This window comes from Talpa occidentalis, unplaced genomic scaffold (assembly GCF_014898055.3).
Source record: "Talpa occidentalis isolate TD23 unplaced genomic scaffold, MPIMG_talOcc4v2.1 talOcc4.10, whole genome shotgun sequence".
Classification (NCBI taxonomy): Eukaryota; Metazoa; Chordata; class Mammalia; order Eulipotyphla; family Talpidae; genus Talpa; species Talpa occidentalis.
The window spans coordinates 29,178,547-29,202,190 of record NW_023600993.1 but is presented as its reverse complement, the minus strand read 5'-3'; the positions used below and the strand labels follow the sequence as shown (position 1 = coordinate 29,202,190).

The 23,644-nt window shown below is 40.9% G+C and overlaps 1 long non-coding RNA gene across 1 annotated transcript in view; it reads right to left on the bottom strand.

The window, feature by feature from the left end:
- Positions 1-1,428: 1,428 nt before the first annotated feature.
- The window catches only part of LOC119258466 (uncharacterized), a 63,875-nt gene continuing 41,659 nt past the window's right edge, over positions 1,429-23,644 (bottom strand). Inside the window, exons 6-9 of the long non-coding RNA XR_008551105.1 lie at positions 22,317-22,584; positions 20,583-20,682; positions 3,526-3,600; positions 1,429-3,187 (exon numbers count right to left, since the gene is read on the bottom strand). This is a non-coding gene — a long non-coding RNA (uncharacterized LOC119258466). The remainder of the gene's footprint in view (positions 3,188-3,525; positions 3,601-20,582; positions 20,683-22,316; positions 22,585-23,644) is intronic.

The window sequence follows — 23,644 nt, the reverse complement described above, 5'->3', positions numbered from 1 at the left end:
TTGTTGTTTTTTATTTTCAAAATTTCTGTACTAGACCTTAGTTCTATAATTTGGAGGGAAGCAGATGGGATTTCAAATAATTCTTGGGTTTCTGGACTACACAAAGATAGATTGTTCTCATTTTTCTCTCATAATGAAGGGAATTTTATGGAACAGAACTTCTCAAACTCTAATGTGCTGACAAATCGCCTGGTTTCAATGCAGATCCAAGCTCAGCAGGCCTCATGCAGCACCTCAGAGTCAGGATTTCTAACCAGCTCCCAGGTGATGCTAATGGAGTGGGCCTTTGGGATACACTGTGAGGAACCAGCTTTACAGTCCAATGTAAAATAAACTCCATCCCACTTACACAGAGAAAACAAAAATAGGAAAAGACAGGCTAACTCTGTCTCACCCTCAAGACAACATGACTTCAGGACATTTATCTCTTAGATTGCACATGCTTTGGGATTTTATTTTGCCATCTAGTTATATTGTTCAAAAGAAAGGATTAATTAGTCTTTTAAAGCCCTGGGGATACTCACATTTGCTTGACAATAGGAAGAGCTGTGGCAGGCCTGGCTCTTCTTTTTGCACTCTCTTCCATTAAACACTACCTCTGGTGCTGTCAGTCAAGTTCTCTTTAGATTAATGTCTCCTAAATTAATTTTGTGTTCAATAAACCTCCATAAATATGTTTGTTCAGCAGACCAAATTGGACCCTTCGATTTAACTAAGGGTGGAAGCGCAGCCTCGCACACCCGTCCCCATTCACAGGCTGGCGGCCCTGCTTTCATTAGTCACTGTCACCGGTGGTGCTCACTGGCCCCTGCTAAGCTCCTCCACACAATCAAATGTTGCTCCTATTGAAATATAATCCTCCCGGAGCATAGAGGGTCATTTTCCAAATTGGCTGAAGAGGATTACAAAGTACTGGAGAAAATAAACAAAAGTGGACGTAATCCTTAATTTAAGAGTCTCTTTCAACAAATCTGCATTTACTTTAGCCCTTATTTTCTCACAGAATTTTTAGTACACTGCTTCTCTCCCACCCATCTTGTCCCATTCTATTCCCAAAGACTATCCAACCCTGCTAGATCCCTGTATTACAGACCTTGGAGTTGGGCCAAACTCCTCATTTTACAGATAAGGAATCTTAGTTCTTTATCTTAGTTGTCCAGAGAGGCTAGACACCCTTTTCAAAGTCCTCCAGTTTCACCGGAGGCTTCCTCTGTGACCTCAAGCTGCCTTGCTCAGTTTAATTGCTTGAAACCATAGACTTGGGAGTAAACAAATCAGGCTTCTTGCTTTGCCATCCGTGTATTGTTCATAAACAGCTCCAAAGGCCAATGGTGCAATACAGTAATGTAAAATATAACCATAAAAACAGCAATAATAAACATTTGTGATTGTGTAATTTTTAATGATAAAAATTTCAAACATTCAGAGATGATATGATGGACCTCCATGTACCTGTCATCCAGTGTCCATGATTCTCAACACTGGCTATTTTCGTATCATCTATTCACCACTATACCATTTACTTTTGTCTATGCAATAATTTTTAATACTTTGGGCTATTTTTGCAGTTTTTTCACTATGTCTTAAAATAATATACATTTGCAGTTATCCCCAGATTTATCAGATTAAGATATCACCTACTGACTTTTGATTAAGGCAAATCAAGACATAGCTCTCTCCCAGCCTCCCAGTCCACCATCCAATCCTCTGGTTTTGTTTCTCAAAAGAATAAATTATAGATCTTCAGCAGAAACGGGATAAGAATCTGGTATCTAAATGATGCTTACACAGACTTTTAAATAACTCTTCTCTCCAGTGTTCCATCTCACCCAGTTTTTAAAGTCTCTTGCAGCACCCCCACCCCATATCTGAGGATTTTCTGCATTGTGTTTGACAAACACAAAGCAAACAAAGCATGTGTGTGCTTGCACCCCACTCACACACCTTGCAACCATTCAGTTTCACACTTCACTCTCTCAGATTGTGAACATTTTTCCTTCTCTCTCTCATTTGGCTTTTTTTTTTTAATTGAAGGTGCCAATTGTTTCATAATTTCCTATTTCCTGTTCTCATTGTTGATTTTGTTAACTGTGGAAGAGAGAAAGATGAGAGAAATACATCATCTTGAAGAATATTCCACTGACCAAGATTTGAAACTGGCTTCATCATTTATTAGCTATGACATTTTGAGAGACATCTTTTCTAAACCTGTTTTCTCAACTTTCCTGATAATCTTCTCTTCCTACTGTGGATGATTAAATGATCAAGATCTCTGGGACAGAGAAGCATCCTGTTACATCAAGAGATGGATAACTGTAGGCACACAGGTGGCATGTACAACATCTCCTGGAGATGTGGGCAGAATGAGGGGCACCCTCATTGTGTTAGTGGGCAGAATGAGGGGCACCCTAGGACCCCCAAATCTGCACACTCTGAATGGGTTCTGCCATCTGCCATATAAAGACAAAAATATTTTTAGTGTGTAAGTCTTCAGTTGGTAAGAACTTTTATATCATTAGTGTGTAATAGAGAAAAGAGAAAGAATATACTTAAAATAGTTTCTAATTAAATACCCAGTTACCCATCCACTCATGGGTAAATGCTCAGCCAAACAGGGTAGGCCTAAAACAGAATAACTGGGGCCCAAAAACTTGCCACAAGTCTCTCCATTTTCTGGTTGGGACCCATAAGAAAGGAACAGAAGGGGTCAGGCAAGTTTGGAAGGAAAGAAGCAAAATCAAAATACAAATCAAGATAAATGTTGCCATTGTCAGCCTTCCCACAGTTCTCTCAGCCACATCTCTGTCTCTTTCAAGTGTTTCTTTCCACATTCCCCAAGTACAAGTCCCAGGCTAAAAAGCAAGCACAGCTTCTTCACAAGTCTCTGCTCCACAGGCATCCTCCAGAACTTCTCTCTGCCTTCTTCTTCTTGAGTCCTCTCCCAAGTCGTTAGATTCTCCCTCACCATTCAACTTCACCTTCCCATAGGTGGGACAGGGAACATGGAGCTGACCCAATCTATGGATTTCACACTGTTTTCATTTTTACCCCCGCCATTTCTATGGTGGTGAAGATCTGGGGGTGCAGCCTTAGGGGACAGTCTTTCCCAGGATTCCAGTGTGCTCAAGAGAAACAATAGTCACTAGGCCTTGTCCATGGCTCTCCAGTGTGGCAAAGTCCTGCATTTCTAGGAGATAGTTGATCAGTCCAAGCAAAAAGGAAAAAAAAAAAAATTCTAGAGGCTTTAGTCAAACAAAATAGTAAACAGAGTATCAGAAAATCCCAAGAAAAATCTTAAAACAGGTCCTACTTGCTTAAAATCAATTTCTCTCCATCTTGATTCCAATTCTATCCAACAGTAGAGCAAAATACTTTTGCAAACTAACTTTTACCTATTTTTGCATAAAGTTACAGGGCAGAATAACCATGCCCCAATTTAGCTGGCTTTGGAATGCTCCACAGGGATTAGCGCAAGCTCTTGACATGCAGTCCACAAAGGCTTAAGGTTTAAGGTCCCAGACTTACCAGATTCCACCAGGGTTTCCTTTTCTCGAGGTTTCTCTCTTAGGGTTTTCCAGTCCTGCCAATGGAGGCAAACTACTGTGAGGAAGAAACAGGAGATAAAAATGTATGGTCCTCTTTTAGTGTTCCATTGTGAAGATTTAATGGGGTGAAGTTTGTATTATTCGTAAAAAGTAGTGGCTATAAATATATGCATAAATAAGCAAATACATGGTTTAAAATGTTTTTTGAATACATATTTTTAAATGGAAGAATAAACCATACAATTTTTAAATAGTTAAAGATATATACAGTGGGAAATAGAAGGAATAAAAACTATGCGTCTTTGAATATACCCAGATTTGACTTGAAACAAATAATTTATATTATTATAAAATAAAATTTAAGAAATTAATGGCAATTCATAAATGAAAATTAAACCTAAACAAATGAACACATCTATATCCTTTGATAGGATAATCCTGAAAAGAAACATTCTAAAGTAATGACCTGTACATCCCTAGTAATATATACTTTAAAGAAAGAAAGAACTGCGAAATTCTTAAGATTATTTTCAGTAATCACATTGTTGAAGGGAGAGTGGGTATTACTATGCAACAGACTATGAGTCTGTGTATTGAAGAGAAAAAAAAGTACTTAAGATGGTGTCACTAAGAATCAGGTTTTTCAATGTGGAGGAAAGGAAACAAAGATATCAGATAATAAGTTTACTCTGTAATCCTAAATTTGAATTGACAGTGTAATGTAAATTTATAAGGTATTTTACTTTTAAGTAAAATTTTTTAGCTTCTAACATTGGAATAATTATAGATTTACAGAAGTTGCAAAAACAGAGCTCCTTTATACCTTTACCTGGTTTCCTTAACTTGCTACATAACTATGGTATAATGTCAAAACCAGGAAATTGACATTGGTACAATATGTGTATATATTTCTATGTCATTTTATTACATGTTTTAATTTTTGTAGCCACCACTACAATTAAGGAACAAAATTATTCTATCACCACAAAGATCTCTTCATGCTAACCCTTCACATAATCATACCTCCTCCCACTCATCCCTAACCCTGGCAACCACTAATCTGTTTTACATATCTATAATTTGTCATTTTGTAAATGTTATATAAATGGAATCATACAATGTGTGAACCTTTGAGGTTGGCTTTTTTCTTCCAGTATAATGCCCTTGAGATTCAGCCAAGTTGTGTGTACCAGTAGTTTGTTCCTTTTTGTTGAAGAGTAGTAACCCATGGTATGGAGGGACCCTAGTTGTTTTAGCCATCCAGCTACCATGGAAAGATATTTTGGTTGTTTCCCATTTGGGGCCATTACAAATATGAAAATGCAAGTTCTGTTTTTTGTATGGACATAATTTTCCTTTCTCTGGGGTAAACACCCATGAGTGTGAGTATGGGTTCATGAAGTGTTTCATTTTTAAGAAAATGTCAGAGCAGTTTTCAGAATGGCTATACCATTTTACATTCCCACCAACGACTTATGAGGGAACTAGTTTATCTGCATTCTTGCCCAAGGGCTTCCTGGTTTGCCTCTAGTCAGTCACACTGCACTCTCTCTCTTAGTCTCCTTAGCATGCTCCTCTTTCTCCATCCTCTGACTTTTGCTCATGGCTTTATATCTTCTCTTCAAGTGACATGTTCCCCTGGAACATTACCATAAAATTAATGACTTCAAAGTCCATCCCTGTGTTGAGACTTCTCAGTCCTTATCCTCCAACCAGGTCTCTCTTCCTGAAGAGTAGATATGTATATCCAACCATTTCCAAGAGAGCACCATCTATGTGTCTTCCCATCCTTCAAACTTAACACGTTCAGATTTGAACTCATCACTCCCCCACCCCATGTATTAAAAATGTGTTCTCCACATATTTTTCATCCCAGTAAATGGCACCATCGTCCGCCAAGATGCTTCATGCAAACCTGAAATTCTCCTTCGACCCATCCCTCCTCCTTACATCCTCATCAAATCAATCTTCACCACCTGCCAATCCCACTTACCAAATAATTCCTCTGTTCATGTATTTCTCTCAGTTCCTACAGCCTCTCCAATAGTATATGTCATCATCTTCTCTCACCTACATCATGGAAATGATTGCCTAACTAATATCTTTGCTTTTACTGTTATTTCCTTTCAATCCCAGCTCCATTTATTAGCCAGGGGGGACCTAGTATAATGTAAATATATCACTCCTCTACTAAAAGTCTCACTGGCTTGCAATTGCTCTTCTGGTAAATTCCATATCATGGCTTCAAAATTTTCTGTTATCTAACCCTATTCTAGTTTTCCAGTTCATCTTGCCAATCCTTATTCTACTCTCTCTAATACAGCAACTGACCCTTATTTCACTTATCCCATACCCCCAATCTCTCTCCCCTTATTAAACTATTATTCAATCATTAAGTCTTGGTTTACATATCCTGTCCTCCAGGTCTTTCCTGACCAAAAATAAAGCTAGGGGCCCCACCAAATATATCATAGCATCCTACATTTCATCATGGTGCTAAAAGCTAGAAAACTCCTTGAATAAAAAACAATTACAGCCATCATCTGGTTCTCTTCCAAGTCCTCAGTGCAGGCTTCGAAGCAGAGGATAAACTATGTTCTTCCAGAATTGGTAAATGGCTAAGAGTGTCCCAGAGTCAGTTCCTCACAACATCTACCCTGAGAGGTGTCACAAGTACTGAATTCCCTCAAGAACAGGCACAGTCACTAGAACGTAAACAGAGACCTTCTTTCTCTGAATTAAATATTATTTTAATTTATACTATATGGACATTTACAATAATAATAACCGCATGAGACTCGCAAAATAAGTTCCTAATGCTAACCTGGGGCAAAATATCTAATACAAATTAAAATGGCTCTGTTCCTAGGAATTCTAGTATATTGTATTGTGGATTTTTAGCCAAAATTATACAAGCATAGCTGATTAATATTCTAATTAAAATCAGAATGATACCATAGGAAATTATTGGGTATCCCCAGCAATGACTAAATAATACCTTCCCCCAAACAGTAGACTTCCAACAAATATCTGGATGGAGTAGGTTCTGTCTTCATAAGAACAAAATAGGAGACCTACTCAGAAGGTGATGATGTCTTGAAATGCTGATGTCTCCAAAATTTGCCATATGAATGTCCTCTTAACTTAATAGAGTTATTTTTGGGCTTTGAAGGAATCCTATATATGTACAATCATTTTTTTCTCTCTACCCCAAAATGGAGAAAATTTTGCCCCACTCACAATCTTAAAATGGTAGGTAGCCCTATATACAATGTGATTTTGCCTTTGACTAGACAACTGAAACAAACTGGGTGAGTTCAAAGGACATGTGAACATAGAGATCTAAGCTTTGAAAGCCAAGTGATCTTGGGATCTGAACTCCTTGAGGGCAGCCACGACAGCCTGCCATGAGCCTCACTGAATGAGTACAAGTGCAGGTATGCAAAGGTTGGGAAATGCAACATTAGCCATAGCAGAAACAGGAAATTTTTACTGTGGCCTTTTTCATATCTAATAAACGTGGAAGGCCTCATTTAACAAACTGGTTGGCAAAAATGATAAACAAATAAACCCTTGAAGCCTGACTATACAACTGAGGCTGCAAGAACGAGGGGGAAGGCCGTGAGGAGGCCATGGGAGAAGATCATGGTCATAGGCGTGGTGTGGGAATGTACATCTAACGAGGTATGAACCTACATCCCTGAAACACATAGAGTGTCGTAGACCAGTGTTAGCACAATAAGAACTATCATTTAATAAAGCCAAAATAAAGGGTTAAAAGAGTCTCAAGCTCACCAATATCAGCCATTGCTCCTTTTAACTTTGCCTAATCAGTCAACCTGACAGATCTGATGACCTTTTCTTCCTGCTTCTCCTGGGGCTTCCTTTTCATCCTTTCAAAGGATGTCTTTGTTTGCTTTCCCCTAAAAGGAGATTCTGAGATAAAGATTCTAGTGAAAGTAGTTGATTTGGGAAACACTGGCAGAGTAGGAAATGAGACAAGGAAGGGGAGGTGGTCAGCCACGTTCTCAAACACTGGAGCAACTGGAGCTCAGGCTGATTTGATGTAGGACACAATGTGGCCCTCATTAAGGAGAGAAATTCTCAGGTATTCATCCAACAGCTCCTATCAGTGATTGGCTGAGGGCAGCTTGCAGGGCTTGGATTTTCTGACTTGCATTCAGGCTGTGGACTCCCAGGGCCAGAATTCAGCCACTGTCCTTAGGCAGAGAGTCAGGAATGTCACAGTAGCAGCCTTTGTTTACTGCAGTAAAATCTGAGGGGAAGGACAGGGATTCTGATAACTGCAAAACCCAAGTTTTCTTCAGGTTTCATTATCCTTCACAATTGTGCTCTTTGGCTTAGAATATGGGTCAAAAGATGGGTTGATACTTACATAGCAAGAGTAAGTTGGCAGAATCAAGCATCTATGAAGAAAGAAGAGGATAGACAGTATGTTGTACAAAGTTCTTGCTAGCATTTTGCAGGAGAAACCAGTCTGACAAAGTCCTAAGGCATATCATTTACCAGATGCACAAGTGCCCCAGGCCCCAGAGCATCTAAAAACTCCCATTACAGCAGCAAATACAAAGCAGGCGGTTCATTTTCAAGTGTGATCCAAGTCAACAGGGTCCTGAGATACTGAATAAATTGTCTGAAAGATAAAGTCTTCCTGTTTTCATAAAGTCCTTAACTTTGTTCTCTTTTGCACTTGAAGGTGGAAATTTATTAGAATTAAAAAAAAAAAAAAAAAGGTGGCTTTTACCTGGGCTAGTGGGAAAGCAATGTGTATGACTAGCAGAAAGTATATGTAAATATTGCATGTAAATAAGTGCCATTAAAATTCTCTGAGTGAGTGGATTTTTTAAATCTTTTGGGGGCAATAAATATAAGGCAGCAATCCTTTCTTTTTTTTTTAATGGAATAACTGTCTTTGTGCCAAAAGAAATGCCCCATTTAATTTTTTTTAATATGGAAGGAAAAATTCTTAGAAAAAGTCTCTTTCCCTGAAAATATTGTTTTTTCCTCTTTCCATTTATTCTTATGCCTGGCAGCTTCCCTTTACCATTAATGAGCTCATAAACATAGATCTCTTTCATGATGCTTTTCCAGAATGAAAAGCAATATAACGACCTTCAGTCTCATCCTATCCAAATTTGAAACACCAATCCTTACCTTACACATTATTTTTCATTTATCCTACTCTAGCATTCCTTCCACCAGTGAGACTAACACAACTCTTTAGTTGTCCATGTCCATTTCAAGCCTACATCACTGTTCTGGACTTAGCCCTTGAGAACAGACTCTTAGCTCTTTTATCCACAGCGATAAGTGCCAACACCATGGCTGGTGTTACACAACTCCAGAGGGCACCATTTATATAAAATACCATGAAAATGGAATTCTGGGGCTGCAAACAGTGCTGAGCAGTATCAACCCTAGATGGCTGCTCACTGGAAACCCTGATAATGTAGTCTCTGTTCTGTAATGACAAGCCCAATCACGAGAAGGAAACAGAGAGTCAAATTCTAAAGGGAAGCTCAGAAAAAGATGGAAATTCCAAATGATTTAAATTCAAATGCTTAATGCAGTGTGGGATTGCTGAGCTGATTCCAGAATTTCCTAGACTATGTCCTCTACTTCATCATCCTTCATCCCCAACACCCCTACCTTGTTCTCCACCACCCAAACCCCATACTGCACACCTTACCATCCATCACAGAGAATCCTAGATCAAGGATGGCAAACCCAAATGGCTTAGGGGGCAAGACAAGGATGTAAATGAATAAAGTTGGCCAAATGAGGACTATGGTAATCTGCGGGTGTCCCCCACCTGACAGAACAGCTGACATGCAGTCAGTTGTACCATCTGGTATGGAGGTCCACTGTGGCCAGACGTTCTTAAAAAAAAATCCAAAGCCTATGTTTTTATCTAGCATTTCCCGGCTTTTAAATGAACTTAGATTGTTGTTGTTGTTTTTTAACTTGGATTGTTTTTAAATGCTACACAAGCAAAGCCAGATCTCGTCCAGTTTGCAGTATCTGCCTGAAATGATAGATTCCATGAAGGAATTAACATCTCATCACTCCAGCTGGGTAGTCTGTTAGGAGTTAGGTTCTCTGAGCCTTGGTTTCTTCATCTATAAAATGAGAAAAATAGTCCCTTCTTTGAAGGATTTTGTAAGAAATAGGCTATACTGATAAAGCACATAGCACAGTGGCTGACACAGTCAATTATAAGAGGTGGCTGTTTACTGTCCTTTGCTGTGGAGACAAGACTGTGGGTGTTTGTAGGCAAATTCTCCACAGCCTCAACCTGCTCCTTTCCCTACTATTATGGAAAGATGACCAGTGCTGGAGGCAGTGGGGTGGGGTGGTCTATAGTCAGTCATCCTTTAGCCAAATCAGGGTCAGCCTCCCCAGTGGTGCAGCGGGTTGAGCGCAGTGCTGTGAGGCTGTCCGCAGTCTCTGCAGCATGGGTTCGATTCCTGGCTAGCCAGGGAGAGCCCACATGGCATGGCAGACCTCTCCTGTTTCGCCCGCTGCTCCCCTCGGCAGTACTTTTAGTCCACCTGCCTGTTGTGCTCCCTGTTCTCTATCTGGTGAATCCTCTCACCCTCCTGTGCCTCTGGCCTGTACCCTAGTTCTTGTATAATAATAAATAAATATTTGAAAAAAATTATAAAAAAAACTTGATTTTACATGCTTTCTGGCCCAAGAACAGTAATAAACATAAATAATAAAAATATAAGAGACTATATCCTACAAGGAGCATTTAAACAGACAAACATAGAAGTTATGACTATGAAGGCAGGGGGCTCACTTCAGGCCATGCTTGCAGAAGGTCACTCTGTGACATGTGTGCTCAGATCCAATTTACCAAGTCCTGCTGGGTGGCCAAGGGCAAAAGTCAGATGGCAGCTGAGAACACACTTTTGTCTTCTCTCAAAAGGTGACTAGGTCTCTGACTTCAAAAGGACAGAGCTGGACTACACTTAACTGTTGACAATGTGTTGGCAGGAGGGCTTAGGGTCAGGGCAGAGGCCACTGGAACTGGGAAAGTCCTCGGATCACCTGGCTTGTTTCCTGACTCCCGCCCCATCTCCCCCTCACTAGTTATGTGGGGTATCTGGCAGCAGTGGGCTGTTTGAACTCAGGTAGTGACTATCATTGCATCAATGATTTTGTGTATGTAATACTGAGCAATGTCGATTAAAATATCATTGAGTGCCTCCATTAAAATGAATACATGATTTGTTGACATGAATAGTAACAGAATTTCAGTATATGCTAACACCATTAACCAACAGCCTAGGTTGTTGGTCAGACTTGCTGTGTTTCATTCTCATTCCTATTTAATGACAAGTGTCATATCTGCATCATATTAAGCAACAAATATTCTAAGATGCATTTTCTAAAGTCAGTAAGGGTTCTGGGCCAAAATCACTACAGGTCAAACAGATTGTGACATCTAATCCTGGCCAGGCTGAAATGTCTTCTAACTTAAAATTAAATGACACATACATACACACACAAAATTAAATGACAAAGAATTGGTCACCCCTATATGCCCACCAGTTCCTAGCCTTAGGCTTTCACACAGTAAGTACTCAATAAATACTGATTATTGAATAAAATCAACTCAGCCAGTGGAAACAATGACTCATGAAGTAAGGTCAACAGTAGAACAAAAACTCATACTCTCTGAAAGTATGAGTGTTTACTCCATTACTTCATTAGTTTACTCCATTTCTTACAGACTTTTTCCACTGACTCATTCATTCAAAAAGTGTTTATACTTCAAGTTTACAGTCTAATTCTGAAGATAAAAAGATGATCTTCAATTAGAACCTAGGGTTATATCTACTCTGAAAATCACATAGCCCTCACACCCATCGCTGTATCAGAATCATTCACTATGGGCACCAATCTATTAGGTCCATCTGTCTAAATCAGCAGATAAACTAGAAATTATACTGCTCTCAATTTTCCTCTGTGCTGCACTGACACAGTATAAATGTCACTTGGTTTGCAACTGAACACAGCTTTAAGGCGAGGAGGGAGCATTTGTATATGAATTTATCATTCTTGTGGGCCATGAGTTTATTTCATTTTGAGCTGATTACTCTCAAACCAAAAGTCTTCACTCAAAATATACCAGTACTGCATAGATCCATCTGTTATCAAGAATAAATTTGACAAAAATTAGGAACAGGCTGGTGGTCTATAAACATCATAACCACAGTTATAAGGCAAGGTATAATGCCTATCAGAACAGATGATGCCTGCTGACTCACCTAGATAATTTAATTTTCATATTTATTTTGAGTACTTTGTGCCATTTGCTGTGTTAAAGGTTTATCTATATTATTTCAATAATCTCTCAATAACTTTGTGAATTATCTTTTATAGCTGAGGAAACTAAAGTCTTCTCAAAAGGTCTCATACCTGCCAAGGTCACAAAGCTAAGAAAATATAGAGGCAAGAATCAAACTCAAATGATTTGAGCACACCCTCTACCCACCCCCCCAACCCACAAAATTTCTGCAACTCTGTCCTACACATTGCTTCACTTGAGTCTCACCACTAATCTGGGGCAGCCAGGGAGTCCCTACTCCCCATTTGACAGATGGGGAACTATAGGTCAGACCTCACAACATAATGGACACCATGTTGCAGAAAAGCACAGATATTCCATCTCACGTGGCAGAGACTCAAGGAATCTAGAAGGACTGTAGTTCCTACCTTGGAGGGAGGGCTCTAACATCCTACACCTGTACTCAGCTCTGGGCACCAATACTCAGCTCAGCTGGTGGCAGGAGACTCTAGAGAAATGAAATCTCAAGCACCAAGACTGAATATGTCCTGGAGTTTCCCAGAAACCAGATACAGAGGAGGAGCAACTATCCATGAACACTATAAATACATTCACCTCTTCACTCAATAGTCCCACTTGTAGAAATGTGTTCTATAGTATTCCTGCACTCATGAAAGATTATAACAAAGGACTGGAAGCAAGCATCCATGAAGAAGGAACTAGTTAAAATAATTATGGTAGCACTTTCATACAATACTACATGATGCAGAAAAATGGAACTCCTATGTACTGATATGGAAAGAAGTCTAAGATTTATTGTTAAACAAAGAATATAAAATGCAGAAAAACATCTTAATATGTGCAATATGCTTTGGTATAAGAGAGGGATGCGTATTATATATATGAATATATGTACATATGCTATTAAATGTGCATATATACTTACATTTGTTGCATATATACTTACATTTATATATTAAATATATTTGTTTGCATATATTTAAATATATATTAAGTGTATGATTTATACAAATATAAGCATCTATAAAACTATATGTAAACATATAATAGGCACATGTAAGCATATGCTTATATTTACGTGAACTCTAGATGAACACTCAGAATCTAATAAAAGTAGTGATCCCTTTGTTAGGGAAGGTACAGTAAATAGGGTAGATGGGGTAGGAATGAGAGTAAGCACTGTATTTCTTTTCATAACATTTTAGTTTTTGAACAATATGAATGAGTTACCTATTCAAAAAAAGATGAACACCTTGAACCCAACTGAAGATTATTTGAAAGTTTCTAGAGAGTCAGGTGCTGAGTGTGGTCACGAACAGATGTGGGGCAGAATGTATGTATATATTTCAGGAAAGATCTTATCTCTCCTGCCACTTAATTGGTTCAGATGTAGATTATTTTATTCAGAGTAGATCTGGCAGCCATGAGAAAGAAACCCAAGCATGTAATGGTCTGACATGGTAAAATTTATTCCTTGCTCAACCAGGGAAGCCTTTCCAAGGCACCCTTGTGTCAGTGCCTGCTGATATAGAGGAGATTTTGATATGGCTTATAGTTTGTGGAGATGAAGCAGCTCATCCCCAGCTGAGATGATGGCAGAGTCCAGAGAGATGCACAAACCAGCTGGAGAATTTGTTTACCCTGAGTCTCCAGGTGACCCAGTATAGAAATTAGAATTACCACCATTTCCTATTACCCTTCCAATTCTCTCATCAATGTTTCCTTGCTCCCCTCAAGCTTCCTGTTTATCATCAATTTAATGGCAAGATGGCCATTCAATGACCAATTGTGTGTTCCATTCTTGACCTTCCTGATTCCAGTTCCAACACTCCTTTCTACACAGGTGGCTTCTTTATTCCCCCAGATGATCACTGACCTAACCTGGTCTGCACTTGCGTCTAAATATGTGCTTACAATCTTGCACATGTGTGCACATGTAAGCATGCCAGTGTACACACGTGCACACAGCAAAAGCTGTTTCTGTGCCCATCCCAAAAGAAGCGGGAGTAGAAGCCTGTAAGGGACAGACCTGGCCTCCCCACTGCAGGAAGGAAGAGAGAAACATAATGACAAGTATCTGAAAGGCAACAATTAGGGAGAGATTTTGAGCTGAAATACCTCTGCCAAGAACCTAAAGCAACACAGATGTGATCTAGTCCATGGAATTCAGCAGGTGGGAACAACAGATGCAGATTTAGAAGGCTGCTGCATTAAAAGAGCAAACAGAAGTAAGATTCAACCAGACTGTGTAATTCTAGAAATTACTCACTTTTTCACTACCAAGAGCCAGTTAAATTATTTATATACATCACATGGGCTCATGTTTGCTAAGATTTTTTTCCTCCCAGAGAAATTACATTTATTAGGTAGCGATGTCTTCATTTCCCCTGTGTCTTATTAAGCAAAGACATGAGCAACTACCAAGCAGGGTTTCTGATCATTCATTTGTTCACTCAACAAACATTTACTGAACTCTTATCATGTGCCAGGCACTGGGGACGCAGTAGAGAACCTAGAAGACAAGTCACTGCCCTCCTGATCTTATTGCAGAGGCAAATGTTCACCCAATGATCATAAACATATAAGTACAAATTAGAAAGGAAGAAAAAAGCAGCCATGAGAGAGTATGAAATAGGTAAGATTTTCATGAGGTGGAACTTCAGAGAAACTCTCTCTGCATAAGGACACCTGGACTGGGACCAGATTCTCAAGGTGTACGACTATGCCCAATTCAGGAATTCCCTCTGAGAGATGGAAACACTGAACTTAAAGAGGAAGTTGATAATGTCTGATGTATGCTCTGCTGCCATATCTCTGTGCTATTTCATCTCCTCCTTGTCCTGTGCTTCCAGGAGTTATCATAATGACCTGCTCCAAAGGTTTCAGTAGCCCAATTGCATCTCCTGGTTAGCAATGGGCAGATCAGAAATTCCAACATGGATTCCACACCCTAAGGAGCCAGTGACAGAAGACAGGGATGCTTAGAAGACCCCACACCAGCACTGGAAGAAAAGCCATTAAGAAGCAGCTTGGAATGCACCCAGGTGACACTTGGGTATTAAACTCCCATGCCAAGAAACCATAAGCAAACATCCCCCTCCAAGCCTTAGACTATCAGCTTACTGCCCTCTGCAAACAGGTACCCATGAGAGCAGACCACCGATGTGAAAGAGAAAGCCCTTCTGCACAGATTTCATATACCGTGATTTCAAATCTATGATTTGACAGAACTTGACCTCTCAGGCTGAGTCCTTTCCTGGCCCCATCATCATTCCTGGCAGGACTCCCACCTCCTATAAAAAAGAATGTATGACCTATTTTAAAACTCCTCCAGGGAAAGAGTCAGCATGTTGCCTTGGCAACCATTGCAGGCCCTTTTAGGAGTGTTGTTTGGTTCTTCCTTTGGTCTAACCTATTTACACCCTGATGTAATTCAAAACCCATTTATCCTATGCTGGACTCCCACAGGTGGAGTCGCAAACAGAAATGTGTCCCCACAATCATGTCCTTCCACTTGTCTCCCTACCCCCTGAGTGTGTTGGAGGAAGGAGAATAAGAAGGAGATGAGAACAGGGAGTAGGGTGAAAAGGAAGGGACAGGACAACAGGAAGACATCGTCACCTAGAAAGCATGACATGGAGGCATGACTTTAAGGGCCTGGGCAGTCTCCAGCCTTGCAGATTGGCACTGGTTTCCACCATCATGATTTTGCTCCACCATCCCTCTATCTTTCCCTCCACTGACCATCTAACCCCCTGACCCAAAAACCTTAAGAAGCCTGCCTCTCTACACTCCATGGACTCCTACAAACTTGACCATGCAGGAATGCCATCAGGCCTCCCAGCGAGGCCTCCCAGCGAGGCTTGTGTCTTCAGCTTTACCTACACATGCATCCCGTACCCTCTCTCCATGCCCAAGTTCCTGGAGTTACAAGTCACATCTGATGTTTCTCTTCAGTCACCACATCCATGTATCTAAAATGCATTTTTGCTGACTTCAAAGAGCCTTCCCAGGCTTCTCTCTCCTTCTCCCTGTTATTGAGCACATACCCACTTCCCCTAACTCATTCTCCCAGAGGACAAGACAGACTTGCACCAGCAGGTATCAAGACCACAAGCAAAGTCCTCCACCATGAATCTGTCTAGAAGGTGGGAAGCAGATCTTTGGTGAAAGGAGGAAGGGATTGCCACACTTATTTTCCATGACTATTCTGGCTGCAAATAATAAAAACCCATGTCAAACTGGGCAGAACCAGGAGTTGTAACTCGTAGAAAGAAAGTGCCTCCTTCCCCAGAGTTCTAACCAAGTCTCAAGAATGACTCACCCAGTGTCCAGTCCTGAACCCAGTCCTGAGTCTATGTCTGTTCCTGGAGCTGGATGGAGTGACCCCACAAAACTTATGACCTTAAAGAGGGGAGACATGGTACCCCAATGCAAAATCAAAATACTGTTCGCACAAGGAGACATGAAGGCTGGGCTAACAAGCACAACAAATGTCTACTGCCATCTGCATCCTCTCTATTCTCATCCCTTTTCTCATCAGAATAGTAAGACACAGAGCTGGAAGTGTCTCCTCCCTTGAGAAACATCTTCAAGGATGTTGAAGGATTGGACAAGGTCAGAAAAGAAGCAGGTTGATGGGAGTTGGGGGTGGGGTAGTAAATCACCTAATATTGGCATTGACCCTAAGTTTAGAGAGAAAAAGGAGTGAATGGGGGTCATATTTATTCATTTTTCACATTGAAATCCCCAGCTCTGTTCCACCTTGAGGCCTTTCTCACTCGCTGTTGATTGCTGGTCAGACTTTACAGACTTCAGAACATTTTCCTTAATTATATGTCTGTATTTAAAAAAAAAATAAATAGCAGCGCTTATCACTCTCCCTGCACATGGGGACCTGGATGAGCCTGCCGACGCAAAGCAGTTTCTAAGCAACTTGTGGAGCTGGTGTGTAATGCAACAGCCGCGAGATTTGGAGGAAAAATAAAGCCCATGGAAACTCAAGGTGGAACCAATTGTGATTGGTTCATAAAGGCTGCACAGGGTCCTTTGGGAGGTTAATTCCATTTCAGGCTGCTGGAAAGGGGCTTGTTTCTAGAGAGTCAGGGCCTCTCTCGTGTGGGACGCTTGATAAGTGGGCTCTTGGAGGAGTCCAATAAGCACTCTGTCCTAGGGAGGCTGGGGACTGATAACATGTGACAGCAGAAATGCTGATGTTCAGAACCAAGAGAAGCTCTAAGCTTTCCAAGAAACTCCAGGGAAGCAGGTGAAGACAGGAGAGGCAAGGAAAAGTTTCCTGGTGCCCCAACTACCCTCAGCACAGGGCAACATTATTAGCAAAGAGGAGGGGTTGGTATTCTGACTGAGAACAGTAAAAACATCCACAGGACTGAACTTACAGCCTACAAAGAGAATGGAGAATTGCAAGCAAACTGGTGTCATGAAAAAGTGCACATGCTTTCATGTCAGTGTAACCAGTATTTGCATCTGCCTGCAACACACACCATCTGTGTGACTCAAGGAGAGTCCCTTTGCTGAAGTTTTTCTGCTGGTATTTTTTTAAGCAGGAAAAAAACAGGTGCTTCAGGATTAAATGAGAGAATGACTACAAAGCTCCATGTTTTTTAATTTATTTACCCATTCTACAGGGGCCTTAGAGGCCTATAGCATGCCAGCACCTGGGGCTGTGAGTACAGGAGCCACGTGGCCTTCCTGGGCCTGGATGCTCATGGCAGCTGGAGCCTCACCACAGACCAGGCAGAGAGAGAGGACAACAAGTCTATGAGGTGAGGGCTAGCTGGGGTGTGCAGTAGGGAGCTCTGTGGGCAGCTGGTGCAGGGTGAAGGGGAGACAGAGTCACCTCCATTTCACAACAGGGACAGTTGTGATCCAGGAAGCTGGCACACTGGATCTCCCAGGACCTTGTAAGTTTTGCTATGGTGTTTGTGCTTTGTCTTGGGTGTAGAAAAGTGCAGTGGATAAGAGTTTTATTTTAGAATGCTTACTCGGGCTGCTGGGAGGATTAAAATGGGTTTGAGGAATGAAGTGCATCAGATTGGAGACAAGGCCACAGTAGAAATGACTGAGCAGAAGATGTCAGTGCCCTGCCCCTATTCTCTCAACCAGAGCACTTGAAACACTCAGTTACTCATCCCCTAGGGCTGGCATCTCTTGGCCTGAGGACCTTCTCTTGTCCCTCTTCTGCAACCCACACAGAAGGCCACATGCAGGGATTAATTGATGTTAGCGTATAAACACCATAGTTTTCTCACTCCTTGGGTAGCTTTGTTCTAAGATATGTCTACACTGGCTTCCAGAGTCTCTACAATGGGATTAAAAGCCAATTGTCCACAGCAGCAGCTGGAAAGCCAATGCACACTATCCTGGCTCCTCCCATTCTCTAACTCTCTTGCCTTCTTGCCCACTAGAGTCCTCTCACTTCTAAATGACAAAACAAACCCTTGTCTCAGCATCAGCTGCTGGTGGGACTCAAACAAAGCAGAACTGTTTTGAAGTGTATTTGATGCTGAGAAGGAGAAAGCAGACTGGAGTTTATAGGAGGACAGACTTGGGGAATAAAGTTTGCCTATTATGCTCCCCCCTAATTCCATTTCACTCCATTATGCTACAGGAATATGAAGGGCTAAGTGGGAATCAGGAGATTCCATCTCAGGCACTATATGTGTCATCAATTAACTCTTTTTTAAAAAGATTTTTTATTTATTTTTATACTAGAACTGGGTTACAGGCCAGATGTGTGGGAGGGTGAGAGGATTCACCAGAGACAGAGCAAAGAACAGAACAGGCAGACTGATGAAATACACTGCTGAGGGGAGCAGCGAGCGAGACAGGAGAGGTCTGCTGCACCATGTGGGATTCTCGCCGGCCGGCTGGGATTGAACCCGCACTGCAGAGGCTGCAGACAGCTTCACAGTGTGGCACTCAACCACCTACACCACCAGGGAGGCCCCTAATTCTTTTTTTTTTTTTTTTAAGGTTTATTTATTCATACAAGAGCCAGGGTACAGGCCAGAGGTGCTAGAGGGTGAGAGAATTCACCAGAGACAGAGCAGAGAGCAGAACAGGCAGACGGATGAAGACACTGCTGAGGGAAGTAGTGGGAGAGGCAGGAGAGACCTGCTCCACCATGTGGGTATCTCCCTGGCCAGTCGGGAATCAAACCCTTGCTACAAAGGCTGCGAACAGCTTCACAGCACTGCACTCAACCCGCTATGCCACCGGGAAAACCCGTCATCATTTAATTCTTCATGGAACCCACCACCCACCCACCCATGAGTCCTGGAATTATAGGGAAGATTTCTAAAATATAAAGTTTTGCTTAAAGCATCTTCTGGCATTCTCTTCCAGCTAATGTCGCAGAAGAAAGTTTGGTGCCTACATTACCAATGCCCAAGACCCTGCTATGGAATTATTTGTCAGGGTAGGAACCAAGTTCTGGAAGGAATTCAGTGCTGGGTTAAAAATTCTCCGAGTTCTACCATTTGGCATGCATTCATTTGCTAATTGGAAATTCAGTAAATATTTATTAAGTGCCTCTTGTGTGCCAGGCCTCATTGTAGGCCCTATGAATGTGATCTTGAATAAAGCTAGAGTCTCCTTTTTTCTCCACATGTCCAGATGGATTGGCAATGGTTGTTTTCCACTCTGGGCTCTCTGAGCTATATGCTCCATTGAAAATAAGAAAAGCAGATTCCTCCTGCTCAACATGAACCTCTTCTCTTGCTATGACTCAAAGTAATGAAAAAAGGTCAACAATCCAATAGAACAGAAAAATGGGCAAGTGACTGAGACTGTTCACCAAAAGAAAAGCAAAGACTCTTAAACATGTGTAAAGATTCAAAAGAAATAGAAAAGTTATCAGCACATCAAGATTCAAAACACTGATTATCCACAATTATGTTGTGGAAGATATAGAAAAATAGGCACTTTCTATACTGCCAATAGAAGCATAAGTTGTAAAATCTCTGTGAAGGAAATTTGGAAACTCTCTTCAACAACACAAATGCTTCATATGATTTGACTCCAAGTGCAATGAGATGAGCTCACACGCATGAGCAATAACATGTCTGTAGGGATAGGGTCACTGCAGCACTACTTGTGTTAGCAAAAGATTAGAAGCTAAATGATACAAGCTAAATGATTAGAAGCTAAATGATACAATCATTTAGATTACAAGCTAAATGATAATCAACTCGGAGGTGGTTAAATTAATCATAATATGTCCATTAATGAAATAATATGCAGCTAAAAAATGGAAACCACTTATGTACTATAAGGAAAGATACTGAAAAAATTTTAAGATATATAAAAATACATAAAATATGCTATCATTTGCAGAATGTGTAGATGTATATACTGTACATTTTGAATATATACAGTCACTCATTTGCATATGCACAAAATATTTCTGAAATGTACACAAGATATATTTAATGCTGTCTTAAAAGAACACATTGACTAGAAAACACTGGATCACTAGAGGGTAGGTATGAGAAGAACATTTTGTTCAAAATCCTCTATCTTTTGAATTTCAAAGCATGTGCATATATTATGTGTATTTAAAATTAAAAAGAAATAAATTGAAAATAAATTCCCTTGGAGTTCTAGGGCATTAATTGCACCTTGCCTCCAAGTAGCGATGGGGTAATAAATGCTGTGACAAAGCACAAACAGCTCACATCAAAGCTGGACACAGGTGGGGTATTTTCTTCCAAGCTGTCTGTTTGCATCTTGCGGCATTCCCGTCATGGTCTTTGATGTCACTCTGGTTTCATCCAGCTAGCAGATGAAGTAAAGAGAAAGCTTGAGGAAAGCATACTGAACACTTCAATCACTCCAGCCAAGAAATAACACTCACCACTTCTGCTCATATTACGTTTCGCCAGAATTAATGATATCATCTTATCTAGATGGAAGAAGGCTGGGAAATTTTGTGCTCCTACGTGACCGGGAAGAAAAGAAATGTTTTGGAGAGCACATAACATTCTCTCTGCCATAAAGGGTCATAGTGGGCCTTCCTGGCAACTGTACTAAGATTCTAGAGATTCTGTTGGTCATTTCCTTAATCAACTACTTGTCTGTTGATTTTTTCAGATTTTCATTTTTTAGAGCAGTTTCTAAAGTTCACAGCAACACTGAAAGGAAATTACAGAAATTTCTCATTACCCCTGTTCCCACATAAGCATAGACTCTCAGATAGCAAGATCCCCCACCAGAGTTTTACAATTTATCAACCTACACTGATGCATCATAATCACCCAATGTCCATAGTTTACATTAGGGCTCATTCTTGGTGTTAAACATTCTATGAATTTTATATGTTAATTTTCATTGTGTAATGAATCACCCAAAACTTAGTGCCTTTAAACAACAACTATTTCTTTAGCTCATGATTCTCTATGTTGACAACTTGAGCTGGGTTCAAGTGGTTAGTATTTCTGGTCTCGACTCAGTCACAACTATGCAATCAGCTACCAGGTCAGCAGGAAACTGACTGATCGAGGGTGGCCTCAGCTAAGATGTCGTATCTCCTTTCACCATGTCTTCACCTTTGGCTTGCTAGCCTGGGCTTGTCATATGACTGTTGATCTGGCTCAGAATAGGCACAATGCCATGCTATATAGGCATCTCAGACTCAAAGGATGCGGAAACAGACTCCACCTACTGATGAGAGGAAATGCAGGAAGGGGGATAATCACAGCCATGCTTGCCATCCACCACAGCTTTGTTCAAAGACCTTTGTGAAAAAAATTAGTTCACTCCATGCCTAGGCCACTCTGGGAATATTTTTTGGTGAAGTTGCTGACCAAGCACAGCTTTCTACTATAAAAGACCATGGGACTGTGCCCATAACCCCTGGTATCGAAACCCAGTATCTATGCAGCTGAACCACAGATGCTAAAGTAAACCAAGAAGACCGCAGACATGACAAACAATGGAAAATTAATGGACAATTTTTCTAATAATAAAAATAATTGATTCTTAGAGTTAGAATTGACCTTAGAGATCACTTAATCTAGTGGTTTTTGAAATTGCGTGACATGAAGCCATGGGGTTCCAAGAAGGTGATTCATGAGTTCACTGAGGGGAAAGCCAAACACAAGCAGTGGCACAGGGGAACTCTGGGCCTCCTGCTCCTACTCCAACCAGGGCATCTGCAATTTTTTATAACAAAGACATCATTAGCCACCTATTATAAAGATCCTTCTCCTCCTTACACAAATGTTGTCCTGGAAATACCCCATGGTTTTTGAGATCCATTCCACTTTTCCTACCCGGCACCTTGCCAGGAATCAATATATGCTGAAGGGCTGCTACACACAAAGCACTGTGGTAGGTACTTTGATTCTATCTGCCATGAGGCTTAAGGATCTGTCTTCTCTTTTATTCTGGACAGCTGCTTCTCAACTCACCTTCCAAGTCAAGCTTTTGTTCCAGTCCAAGTTCCCAGCCCCCATCACTGCTCCATCCCAGGGTTCTGCTGTGAGGAACACCCCTGCTTCTTCAATCCAGGCAGCACCCAGGTTCACGCTGCCTCAGTCAGCTCTAGTCCACCAAGAAGAGCTTTCCAGTTCGAGCACCATGAGATCCTCTTAAGTCCCCCTGCTCCCACTTTTGTGTTCCTGGATTCATCACCAGGTCTATGACTTCTTGCAAAGCAAGAAACAGGCAATGAAGCTGCTTTTTGGGAAAACAAAAACAAGGTAATGAGGAGGGTTTATTTTAGAGTCTTAACTTCCAAGTGTTTAATCTGTTTAGCTGAGAAATCTTTAATTATCTACTTCTGTATCCTACTCATAATCTTGATTCAGTTTTATTGTTAGATGATTCATCATCTACTATGTTTTAATCAGTGAGCCACCTCAAAACTCTTTGGAAGTAAGCAAGAAAATGATCACATGCCAGTGCATACACACACTCAAATATAGACATGCATATATGCTGCTGCCTTCTCATTGCATGTGTGTATATATGTATGCATGCATGCATGCATGTGTGTATACCTATATATACACACATACATGCATGTATGTGTGTACATATATATGCACACATGCATTATATATATATATATACATACATAAAATCTCTTTGTGGAAGAGATGCCATTCACAAGAATGGGACTTTAAAATTAAACTGATTCAGTTCTTTGAAGACTAATGGGGTTTTACTTTCTCACCTTTTTCTAAGATTGGTTCAGAAAGAATCAGGTAGGACTCACTCCATTACTCAGTTATTAGCAATGCATTCATCTGGATCTCAAAGGACATTCCAGCGCTCAGGTGTGAATGGAGATGCTAGGACAGCCTTAGAAACTGGGAACCTCCACAGTGATATGAGGGGGCTGACAATGCTGGCTCACCCCTCTGCTTCCCATGCCCTAGAAATTCATCATCAGATCTTTCTTTAGTAGTCAGGTGGTAGCCTGAAGTGTGTGTTTGCTTGTGTATACATGTGTGTCTGTGTGTGCTTGTGTGTATATGTGTCTGCACATGTGTGCACATGGACACTCGTTGGAAGGGGGAGTGTAGTTGGGCTGAGGCCTGGAGGCCCGTCTTTCCCCAGTCTCAGAAAATCCGGCCCCTGCACATGCGCAGCTGCAACTGCCTAGCTTTTTGATCAGGACCCCATGCTGTGCCTTGTTCAGGGAATTTTTAAATTCTCTTTCATTTTATTGAGCGACTTTCCTCCCCACCTCCCACCCCAGAGTCAGGTCTCAGGATTATTGGGTCCTTCTCAT